The sequence below is a fragment of the Triturus cristatus genome, chromosome 7 (genome assembly GCF_964204655.1).
Source record: "Triturus cristatus chromosome 7, aTriCri1.1, whole genome shotgun sequence".
Lineage (NCBI taxonomy): Eukaryota > Metazoa > Chordata > Amphibia > Caudata > Salamandridae > Triturus > Triturus cristatus.
In genome coordinates this window covers 1,647,627,935-1,647,640,211 of record NC_140590.1, presented here as the reverse complement: position 1 = coordinate 1,647,640,211, position 12,277 = coordinate 1,647,627,935, and the positions used below count along the sequence as shown (strand labels likewise).

The following is a 12,277-nucleotide window of genomic DNA, read 5'->3' as shown; positions in this document are numbered from 1 at the left end:
CACCTCATGGAGCAAGTTGCTGCACCATAAAGGGGCCATGTTAGTTAGTCGCTCCCTTTAAAACAAACATCCTGTGGCCTCTCGACATGCCCTGACAACCGTCTGTGTTTTTTGCGGCAATCCTTTCTCTTCTTCTGATAGAGTAGTACCTCATGACTCCCTCATCCCTAAGCCTGCCTATCAACTCTATATGCTGGTTCCTGACGATCAACAAAGACCCATTTGTTTATTATGAGTAGTTGAGTGGCCTAATAATATTTAGTAATGTCTGGGATCGCCAATCAGCCCTCACAGACCCCTCGTGGAAACTTAGTGAGTGCTATATACGGCGTCCCAGCCTGCTACAACATGTGCAAACTTCACTTTCAATCTTCTGGAAAAACTCCTTTGGGACTCGGTACTGCGTATTTTGGAGCACATAGATCAACTGCGGGAGCGCCATCATTTTGGAAAATGCTGCCTAACCCACAAGGGAAAGTGGAAGCGTGCTCCAGTGTTTGACATCCCCTTTCAATCTCTCCAACTGTGGCAAGAGATTTTTGTCAAAAAATTCCTGGGGGTCTCTAGTGATATGGATCCAAAGGTATTGAAAGCTACCCACACACAGTGGCACCAGACAGTATCAGGGGTGTCTCATTTCGCCTCCCACGACGAACTGGAAGATCAATGACTTTGACCAATGCATGAGGTACCCTGAATAGCTGCAATAGAGATTGAATATGTGCAGTGCCCTGCTGATGGAGAAGGTCGGATTAGTCAGATATACGCTCCTCCTAGTCTCCATCGCACTTCACTCCCTTCAGCAATGGGTCTTGCTGGATCCAGGCGGCAAGTGGCTCAAGGGCCAGGGTAAAGATCATGGGGGAGAGGGGGCATCCCGGGCTAGTACCCTTCTGCAGGGAGAAGATGTGGGAAACCGCTCTGTTGGCCCGCACTCTCGCTAGCGGCTTTTGATACAGAAGCCAGACCTAGCCACAGAACTTCGGCCCAAAGCCAACCCTCAACAGGGTGGCAAACAGACAACTCCATTCAATGCTGCTTAAAGTCATCCTTACATCTAGAGACATTCCCGCCCACGTCCTGGCTTCCTGCCACATACGTCACCCCAAACAGACAGCACAGATTTAAGCAAGTACTCCTGTGTGGCATAAAGCCAGATTGCTCCGGATGTATAAGTGATGTTATTACTGAGCGTAGCCTGGATGCCAACATTTTAGTCAGTACTTTAACTTCTATGTTGAGCAGGGATATAGGTCTATACAACCCACACTCTATTGGAGGCTTACCCTTCTTATGTATAACCATTATCAGAGCAGTCCACTGGTCTGGTTAAAAACATGCCTCCTCCCGCGCCTCATAGAACATGGCTAGCATATGTGGTGCCACCTTTTCAATCATCCCTTTAAACAGTTCCATCGACAGGCCATTAGGCCCCTTTGCTTTACCCATTTGGAGGTCCTTTACTGCCATCACAAGCTCCTCTTCTGTTAGGTCGGCCTCCAACGCCTCTTTGTCTTCCCTAGTAACCGTAGTCAAGGGCAAATCCCGAAGGAGGTCTGTACAGTCGGCCTGAGTTCAGGACCCAGTGGATCTATAGAGCTCCTCACAGTACTCGAATAATGTGTCTGCAATAGCAAAGCTAGCGGTCTGAGGTGCTCCTGACTGACCCCTTATTTCTAGGACCCAGGAGCGGTCTCTTTCTCTTTTCTCAATCCAAGCCAAGAAGTTGTTTGCTTTGTCCCCAATATCATATAGGTGACACTGCATCGCCAACACGTGATTCCAGCCTGCGCGCTCCACCAGGGCTCTCAGATCATGTTGTTGGAGGCATAGTTGATGTTTTAGCTGCGCTCTCCTTTAACTACCACTGTAGCTTCCAATTACATAATCTCCCCCTCAATTGCAGTGCAAGCAGGTCAGTGTTCCTTTTTGACCCTCCCAATCAGTGCCTGAGCCTGACACGCAGAACCACCTTGAAAGCTTCCCACAGGACACACACTGGTCTTACCGACCCAACATTCTCTGTGAAGTACTGCTCCGCCCCTTTTCCCTTAATCCCCTTATCTTTTAAATACCATAGATCTATCTTCAGGGGTAGAGAAAAGTCCCTGGTAGGGCCATCCAACCGGTGAATGATCCGAAATGCCTCGTTCATAGTGCATGGCTGCTCTAAAACTACTGGCACTTCCCAGGTGCAGAGGTAAACCAGCCAAGAGAAGCCAAGAGAAGCTCCCATGGGCTGGGGAGAAGTACGTGTATTGTTGCGGGTAGTGTAATCGCCAAAGGTCTATCATTCCCAGTGCCTCCAGGAAGGGAACTTTGTTCCAGTAGTGTGGTTGCACTCGACTCCCTGTCCAGACATGGGTCTATTACTGCATTCATATCACCTTCCAGGACCCAGATCTTTTCTGGCACATCCAAGAGCATAGTGCTCACCTCTGGGAATGTAGCCGCGTGAAGGCGCAGTGGGACATACAACGAACAGATATTAAAGGTGAGCTCCTCCCATGCTCCAGATATAGCTACAGTGGCCCCGGGATCCTGCCACATTCAGCGGACTATGAATGGAACTGACTGCTTAAATAAGATCCCCACCCCTCAGGAATCGGTTGTACACCCAGCCTGTGCAATTAGTTTGTAGACAAACCTGTTTCGAGCTCTGTACTGATTTCCCCTAAGGTGCGTTTCCTGGAGCAGGACGAGGTCTGGTGACTGCCTGCGCAAATGTTGAAGTACTAATGTCCACTTCATATTGTTCCCCACACCATTAACATTCCAGGTTCAAATTTTCAACCCATTCATACCCCGTCCCTCGATATTCTTGTCGCAATATTTTGTCCCGTCGATATTATGCCTGTGTTATTCACAACCTTCATTCTGAACAGTGGTTACATGTTGCTGTGTTTGTCCTCAAAAAACACATTAGCTCAATCAAGTATGAATTACCAAAAAATGGATGTTATCGGTCCAGAAAGCCCCACCCTTATGCAATTGTGGGAGTATAGGGTGTTTGCATAAATAAGATTAAAACATTTTATTCACCAATCTAAGTAGAGCCCGCCATCTAAGATTGATAAATTTAAAAAAATTAAAATGGTGTATTTGTCATTCTTAAGGCACATGCAACCCTGGTGACACATACATGTACATACGTCATCACGCATGCACACATCTACAGAATTAATTTTTTGCTGATGCTACAGAGCATATGAAAAAAGTATTGGCAAAACCGATAAGTCAACAAGGCGAGACATATTAGCCTTGACGATGCTTATTTGGCTTCTTTTCCAAATGGCCGCTGGAAGCTATCTAGGTAGGTGGACACCTGAATTGTTCTAGTGCTCGAGAAAACAGAGCTCCAGAGACGAAGTTGTAAGCAGAGGATCATCACAGGAGTTTTGTATTCATTGGAGCCTAATTTTGCACCTTTGTTACTAGTTGTGTCCGGCAGTGGTTCATTTCTCCCCAAAGCAAGGTTGAGGTTCAGCACTAGTGCCTTTGTGGATTACAATTTTATCTAAAAGCAAACCTTTGGGAGTGACACTTTTTTAAAGTCAGCCATAATGTTGAGCTGCCTTACTATTACTTCAAGTGGTATTTTCAATGGTAGATAGTCAATGCCTTTTCAGCCTTTGTATAACTTGCTAGTGACATTAGAGGTCTCGGATGGTGGCTGATGACTGCTGGTTTGATAGAGGGGGTCTCTCGGTGGTCCATGCACCAAAGCACAGAATATTTGCATTGCTGAATGAACCGTTTAAGAGACCTGGATGACAGCATTGTTTGACAAAAACTCATCAAGGCAATTTTGAGTTGTTTTGAATTAAGCCACTTCTGCCTTGCTCTGGACAGTGATAACAGTATTATAAAAATCCATCTTATATTCCTAGATTTAGGTCCAGCTACCAATATGGGCATTACATTCTTATGATATGTGGTGTTGTTTTTTTGTAAATGTGCTTCATAAAATGTACTGTCCGAAATATTTCTAGAAAATGCGTACGTAGAAAACAAGCCAATGGAAGAGACGGAAGTCTTGGAGAGTGATTGTGTTATGGAAAATGTCTACCAGGAGGAGAGCTGTCTCTTCCTTATAGGATTTATATAACACAGGTGTGTTTCAGAATGATTGACATGTACTTAAGTTCATGTGTTTGTCATATTGACTACATTCCGCGATGGTGACTTCTTAAAAAGTTCAATGCTAATATTCTTAAGATTTAGGAAGAGAATGTTAAACAAAAAGTCTTGTGTATCACGGTACATTTGTTGCCGTCTTGCTAAAAGTTTTGAAACATATTGATAATTTTTCCCTTTGTCTTGTTTGTTCCTGTTCCTGATGTTTTTCAGTCAATAGATGGCATTGCTTTTCATCTGCTGTAGTTTGTGGGCCAGCATCTCCCCATTCTGTTTTCTCTCTTCTGGTTCTGGTGTGTACTTTCAACAAAAAGGGCCATGAGTCAAGGTTGGACTACATTTTTATAGATATTTCCCTGTGGCCCAAAGTTCAAGATTTTAGAGTGATCCCGAGGACAGACAGCGACCACAATTCCCTTCTGTTGGAGATCCAGCACCCAGCCCCTGATATAGGGCCGCTAACTACCGATTCTGGAGTCGACCAGGGAGACATATTACTCACTACAAGCAGGCGCCGAGTGAAATGGGGGAAGCTAGTTGATAAAGAAGAAGCTCTAAAAAACCTCTATGGCATAGCACTCCCCAGGTTCCAGGAGGTGGATGCTCTCATTAGTCAATCTAGACCCTCAGACTACAATGAGAGACTATTTGGCATTCACCAGGCCTTAGTGAGGGACCTTGCAGATGTCTTCAATCCGGCCCTACCCACTAGAAGGAAAAAGACTCGCGCTCCGACCTGGTACACCTCCACTTGCAGGAAAACTAAGTCTGAGCTTCTTTCCGCAATTAAAGAGGGTAGCGATAAGGTGAAGATTGCAGCCCTTAGGAGGGGGTACAAGTTAGTACTGGCCAACGCAAGGGCAGAGTGGGATTGGAATCACTGGCATGAACTGTCTGAAGCCCTCAAATCCAAAGACTCTAGAAAATTTTGGGCTTTGGTAAACAATGGAACAGGGGATCTGCTATCTGCAGTAGAACCCAATATTGCCCCCTCTATTTGGGAGGCCCACTTTGGGACACTATATCAAGAAACCACTGTCTGGTCGCAAGGGATGGTGGTGGAGCCCCCCTGCCTGCCAGATGTGGCCTTGGAATTTTCCTTGGGGGAGGTGAAGCTGGCACTGGAGCGCTTAGCGCTGGGGAAGGCACCGGGGTTGGACAAGCTACCCGGTGATTTGTTCAGATACCACCCTGACATTTGGGCCCCGTACTTTCTTGTTCTCTTTAATGCTATTTTGGGAGGTATGGCGGTCCCTTCCTCTTGGTTAGGGGCTGAAATAGTTCCGATTTACAAGAAAGGGTCCCCTTTGAGTCCGGCAAATTACAGGCCTATTAGCCTGATAGATGTTCCCCAAAAGCTTTTTGCGCGCCTTATTTTGAATCATCTATTAGACTGGGTGGAGGAAAATGACATCATGAGTCCCCTGCAGGCAGGCTTCAGGAAAAACACGTCGACCATGGACCAGATCTTCCGCCTCGTTCTCCTCTACTGGAAGACGGTGAGGATTGAGGGCGGGAGATTGTACATGGTCTTCGTGGATCTGAGGTCAGCCTTTGACCTAGTCCCGCGCAGGAAACTTTGGGAGGTGCTGGAAAAGTTAGGAATTCCCCCCCAGCTATTAAACATCCTGGCTAGGCTGCATGAGAACAACTATGCGCAAGTCAGGTGTGGGAAAGATGGCAAACTTTCATCCAGGTTTCCTGTTCGTCGAGGTGTGAGGCAGGGTTGTGTCTTGGCACCGACCCTGTTTTGCTTATTTATTAATAACGTCATCTCACACCTGGAAAACGTTAAGGACAACGACGCCCCCTGTTTGGCAGGTAGGAAGGTACCGGCAATCATGTTTGCCGACGATACCCTCCTCCTTTCAAAATCCCCCATGGGGATCCAGAGGATCCTGGATGGATTTGGTCTTTTCTGTCATCAGCATGGGTTGGAGGTGAACACAGAAAAGACCAAGTTCATGATCTTCAACCCACCAACCAAAACTAGGCCCAATCCCACCCTGGGGACCGCCAGCCTTGAGAGGGTGTCCACCTTCATATATCTGGGGGTAACACTGCAGGAAAACTTAGCATGGGACCGACAGATAGCACGATCTAAGGCCAAATTATCCCAATTGTCGGGTGCAATCCTGAAAGTGGCTAATACTTCTTCCTTCAAGCCCATAAGCCCGGCCCTTGAAACTTATAAGACCCAGGCCAAGGCTGCGGCCATGTATGGCAGTGAGCTATGGGGATATAAAGCGGTGAAGGGCTTATCAACAGTGGAAAATAGTTTTCTAAGGCGCCTTCTAGCCCTCCCAAGTGCCACGCCACTTCAGCCTCTGAGAATGGACATGGGTCTCCCCCCTATTGCAGAGGAGCTTGTGTCAAAGCCAGTGAAATTCTGGCACAGGCTCTGGTCTACGGACGAACTTCATCATTATAGGGAGGATCTGACCCATGTCATGAGTTTAAACTGCAGCGGCAAAATCCCCTGGCTCACCTTTGTGGAAAATGAACTGTCTGCCATCAATCTCCGTGTCCTGTGGGAGGACCCCGCGCGAGGCTGCCAAACAATCTCGCGCAAAGCCCTGGCACAAATCTACAAAGCCAGGTCCCTTGCTCACTTGATGGACGCTCAAAATAGCGGCACCCTAACTTTGCGATTTTTAGAATCCAAAAATTCTTATGCTTTTGAACCTTTTATGGATTTTATCTTTCCTATCCTGGCGAGGAAACTGTATGTTCAATGGAGGCTTAGCACACTACCCATTAATTCATACACCTCTAAGTGGACAAATGGGGGCGATAAAACATGTCCCTGTTGTAACAACCATGTGGAAGATGACCCCCACATCTTGTTTGTGTGCCCTGCATACCAAAGGCCCAGAAAATACTGGATAGCACCGCTCTGTAAGAACCTGGGGTTCAGAGAGTATGGGAACATCCACTAATTATGTGGTGTTATAAAGAAAAGGGGTAGTCTCCTGGGATAGGTGAGTGTGTGAAGAAAGAGAAAGGTACTCCTAGGTTTTGTACGTAGTGCCCTCACACACCCTTTCGAGTGTATAGCATCATCATCGGGCAATGTTGCTCCTCGTGGGGGTGGCGCTGCAGTCCCTCACGGGCCCCAAGGGGCTCTCTAGCGGAGATCTTTTAGGAGTTTGCCACAGTGGTGAGTGCGGGTATGTGGGAAAAGGTGTCAGTGAATGTGAATTAAAATGGAGCAGGAGGCCCTGTCAGTTTTATTCGTAGGACCCCTGCTTTAGAGTAAAAGTCAACGGGGATGGAGATGCACGTATGTGCCGTTGTGAGAGGGGAAATAAAAACAAATAAATTCCCACTTCTCTCAACCCGAGTGTCAATGTGATAAAGTGTAGTTTAAAAAAAGGGGGTCGACATGTTTCGCGCTACAGATTGGTCCCTAAGGGATCCTAAGCGCTTCATCAGGACCAATTAAAGAAAAAGAAATACCAGGGATCAGGAAAAGACACACTGTATCCCTAGACAGACCTGATTGTGGTAGTGATTGGGAGGACCCGTTCTTATACTAAAGTCCTACTTATCAACCTAAAAAGGAGACAAAAAGAGGGGGGGGGGGGAGAAGAGAGAAAACATACAAAAAAGGAGTTCAGAGCCCAGTTACATATAAATTATATATGTTCCATTTACAAAGAGCTCGAAGTCACAGGTGCACTGGTTGCGCCCAAGTGAAAAATGCATGGGACTAGTGAAGCGTCGGTGCGTCTTCGATGTGACATGCATAGTAAAAATGAACAACAGTGTGAGGTAGGTTCTACCTGAGTAGCAATGGTTGGCATTATCAACCACGTGCTGTTGTGACGGAGGTGCATAGAGGAGACTATGCTGCATACTAGACTGGTATGGTGACATCGTGCGTTTGGATAGTACAACTATGCCGCCCAGTGCCATGTATGTGGATAATGGTTAGCCCCAGGGTTATTGATGTACAAGGTGGCGCTGGTTACCATCACGTCCCTTTGTGAGTACGTTCGAAACGCGGCTAACCTGGAGAACATAGAACTGAATCCCGTGCAACTAAAGGTGTTTGTGTAAGGTCGGGAGCTGAACTAACCCAAACCTGGAGTCGGAGTCTCGACCCTGTGCAAAATAGAAGGGGGAGACGTGCCCGGAAAACAGGGAGCTCAGATCGAGTGCGTTCTTGTGTAAGGTCTGGCACGTGACTAGACCGGACCTGGAGTTGGGCGTGACCGATGTGGATACATAGAAATACAAATCGGGACAAAAATCGAGACATAAAATCCCGCCTACCCTCCCCTCGTCTGAGAAGGGCTCCTTCGGTAGTGCCGCGCCGTGATAAGCTAGAAAAAACAAACAGAGTACAGGATTGGATTTACATCGGGAGGGCCCATCGGATACAAAGGGGAACCAGCCTGGCAGCATTATGAAAGGACACGGAGTTACTTACTTCTGTTCTTCCTTCACGGGACCGGAAACCTACCCGTCCTGCGGTACTGCCGGTAGTATACCAGGTCAGGAATCGGACTTCCCTAAATACGGGAAGCAACGCGGGAAGTTGAGGCCGTGACGTCATCACGCGGCGTGAAGGGGGGATATCAGTGGTTATCCAAACGGTGGCGGCCATGTTGGAATGGGGACGCGAGTCGTGGGATACTATAGATAACGGTACTGACTCTGCTCCAAAAATAGTGAAAAGGCTCCCAATGGGTTGCTGAGATTATCATCAATCTGAGTTCCTGTACCCTATAGGATTAGGAGTCAGTGTAGTAAATTAATAAAGACTATAGAGGTACTCCTTTAATTCTCTATGTGTGTGAGATGCTTTTCGGAAAGGGGAGGGGAGGCCATCTTGGAGTGGTGACGGGGGAAAATGTCATCTGAATGAGCTGCCAGTGGTGATAAATCGATATCAATGATATCGTAACTCCCTAGAGTGTATGCTTTGCGTTAGAAACTGGAACAGGCACAGTAGTGGGGTCGGGATTGCTGAAGTTCTTAATAATTGATATGGTGTTATATTGATGGAGAGTAAGGTGCTATAGCAGGTATCTGGTAGCAACTAGCCCTGGTCTAGGAATATTAGTGTGAAAGATCCACCCAGGGTATATCCTCGTTCAATCCTCTTTTGTTACTACTGAGTTTGAACACCCAACGTTGTTCTTGTCTAAATAATGTGGTTGCTGACCACTGGGGGTTGGATTCAATTATTGTCCATTGTAAACTTTCTGGGGGGTGATCTTTGTCCAGAAAATGGCTTTGTAGTCTGGTGGCTGTGCGTTTGCGTCGGATTGTACTTTTATGCTCCCCTATTCGCACCTTCACTGGTCTGGTGGTCATGCCAATGTACTGTAGGTTGCAGGGACAGGTAATTAAGTACACGCAATTCTTGGTGTTACAGTTCGTGTGCCTTGTCTGTTTCCAGAGCCTAGAAAGTCCCAAATCTATTTCCTTAGTAGGACTGGTCTGGGGGCATGCGGCGCATGAGCCACATGGATAATGTCCAACCACTGGAGGTAGGTTCCATAATAGGAACCTACCTCCAGTGGTTGGACATTATCCATGTGGCTCATGCGCCGCATGCCCCCAGACCAGTCCTACTAAGGAAATAGATTTGGGACTTTCTAGGCTCTGGAAACAGACAAGGCACACGAACTGTAACACCAAGAATTGCGTGTACTTAATTACCTGTCCCTGCAACCTACAGTACATTGGCATGACCACCAGACCAGTGAAGGTGCGAATAGGGGAGCATAAAAGTACAATCCGACGCAAACGCACAGCCACCAGACTACAAAGCCATTTTCTGGACAAAGATCACCCCCCAGAAAGTTTACAATGGACAATAATTGAATCCAACCCCCAGTGGTCAGCAACCACATTATTTAGACAAGAACAACGTTGGGTGTTCAAACTCAGTAGTAACAAAAGAGGATTGAACGAGGATATACCCTGGGTGGATCTTTCACACTAATATTCCTAGACCAGGGCTAGTTGCTACCAGATACCTGCTATAGCACCTTACTCTCCATCAATATAACACCATATCAATTATTAAGAACTTCAGCAATCCCGACCCCACTACTGTGCCTGTTCCAGTTTCTAACGCAAAGCATACACTCTAGGGAGTTACGATATCATTGATATCGATTTATCACCACTGGCAGCTCATTCAGATGACATTTTCCCCCGTCACCACTCCAAGATGGCCTCCCCTCCCCTTTCCGAAAAGCATCTCACACACATAGAGAATTAAAGGAGTACCTCTATAGTCTTTATTAATTTACTACACTGACTCCTAATCCTATAGGGTACAGGAACTCAGATTGATGATAATCTCAGCAACCCATTGGGAGCCTTTTCACTATTTTTGGAGCAGAGTCAGTACCGTTATCTATAGTATCCCACGACTCGCGTCCCCATTCCAACATGGCCGCCACCGTTTGGATAACCACTGATATCCCCCCTTCACGCCGCGTGATGACGTCACGGCCTCAACTTCCCGCGTTGCTTCCCGTATTTAGGGAAGTCCGATTCCTGACCTGGTACACTACCGGCAGTACCGCAGGACGGGTAGGTTTCCGGTCCCGTGAAGGAAGAACAGAAGTAAGTAACTCCGTGTCCTTTCATAATGCTGCCAGGCTGGTTCCCCTTTGTATCCGATGGGCCCTCCCGATGTAAATCCAATCCTGTACTCTGTTTGTTTTTTCTAGCTTATCACGGCGCGGCACTACCGAAGGAGCCCTTCTCAGACGAGGGGAGGGTAGGCGGGATTTTATGTCTCGATTTTTGTCCCGATTTGTATTTCTATGTATCCACATCGGTCACGCCCAACTCCAGGTCCGGTCTAGTCACGTGCCAGACCTTACACAAGAACGCACTCGATCTGAGCTCCCTGTTTTCCGGGCACGTCTCCCCCTTCTATTTTGCACAGGGTCGAGACTCCGACTCCAGGTTTGGGTTAGTTCAGCTCCCGACCTTACACAAACACCTTTAGTTGCACGGGATTCAGTTCTATGTTCTCCAGGTTAGCCGCGTTTCGAACGTACTCACAAAGGGACGTGATGGTAACCAGCGCCACCTTGTACATCAATAACCCTGGGGCTAACCATTATCCACATACATGGCACTGGGCGGCATAGTTGTACTATCCAAACGCACGATGTCACCATACCAGTCTAGTATGCAGCATAGTCTCCTCTATGCACCTCCGTCACAACAGCACGTGGTTGATAATGCCAACCATTGCTACTCAGGTAGAACCTACCTCACACTGTTGTTCATTTTTACTATGCATGTCACATCGAAGACGCACCGACGCTTCACTAGTCCCATGCATTTTTCACTTGGGCGCAACCAGTGCACCTGTGACTTCGAGCTCTTTGTAAATGGAACATATATAATTTATATGTAACTGGGCTCTGAACTCCTTTTTTGTATGTTTTCTCTCTTCTCCCCCCCCCCCCTCTTTTTGTCTCCTTTTTAGGTTGATAAGTAGGACTTTAGTATAAGAACGGGTCCTCCCAATCACTACCACAATCAGGTCTGTCTAGGGATACAGTGTGTCTTTTCCTGATCCCTGGTATTTCTTTTTCTTTAATTGGTCCTGATGAAGCGCTTAGGATCCCTTAGGGACCAATCTGTAGCGCGAAACATGTCGACCCCCTTTTTTTAAACTACACTTTATCACATTGACACTCGGGTTGAGAGAAGTGGGAATTTATTTGTTTTTATTTCCCCTCTCACAACGGCACATACGTGCATCTCCATCCCCGTTGACTTTTACTCTAAAGCAGGGGTCCTACGAATAAAACTGACAGGGCCTCCTGCTCCATTTTAATTCACATTCACTGACACCTTTTCCCACATACCCGCACTCACCACTGTGGCAAACTCCTAAAAGATCTCCGCTAGAGAGCCCCTTGGGGCCCGTGAGGGACTGCAGCGCCACCCCCACGAGGAGCAACATTGCCCGATGATGATGCTATACACTCGAAAGGGTGTGTGAGGGCACTACGTACAAAACCTAGGAGTACCTTTCTCTTTCTTCACACACTCACCTATCCCAGGAGACTACCCCTTTTCTTTATAACACCACATAATTAGTGGATGTTCCCCTTCATCCATAGGAACTGATACCATCCATTGTAATCTT

General features: G+C 47.1%; 1 protein-coding gene across 4 annotated transcripts in view; it reads left to right on the top strand.

Moving 5' to 3' along the window:
* The window catches only part of LOC146812624 (DEP domain-containing mTOR-interacting protein-like), a 221,093-nt gene that overhangs the window by 156,736 nt on the left and 52,080 nt on the right, over positions 1-12,277 (top strand). The gene's annotated exons all lie outside the window — the stretch shown is intronic.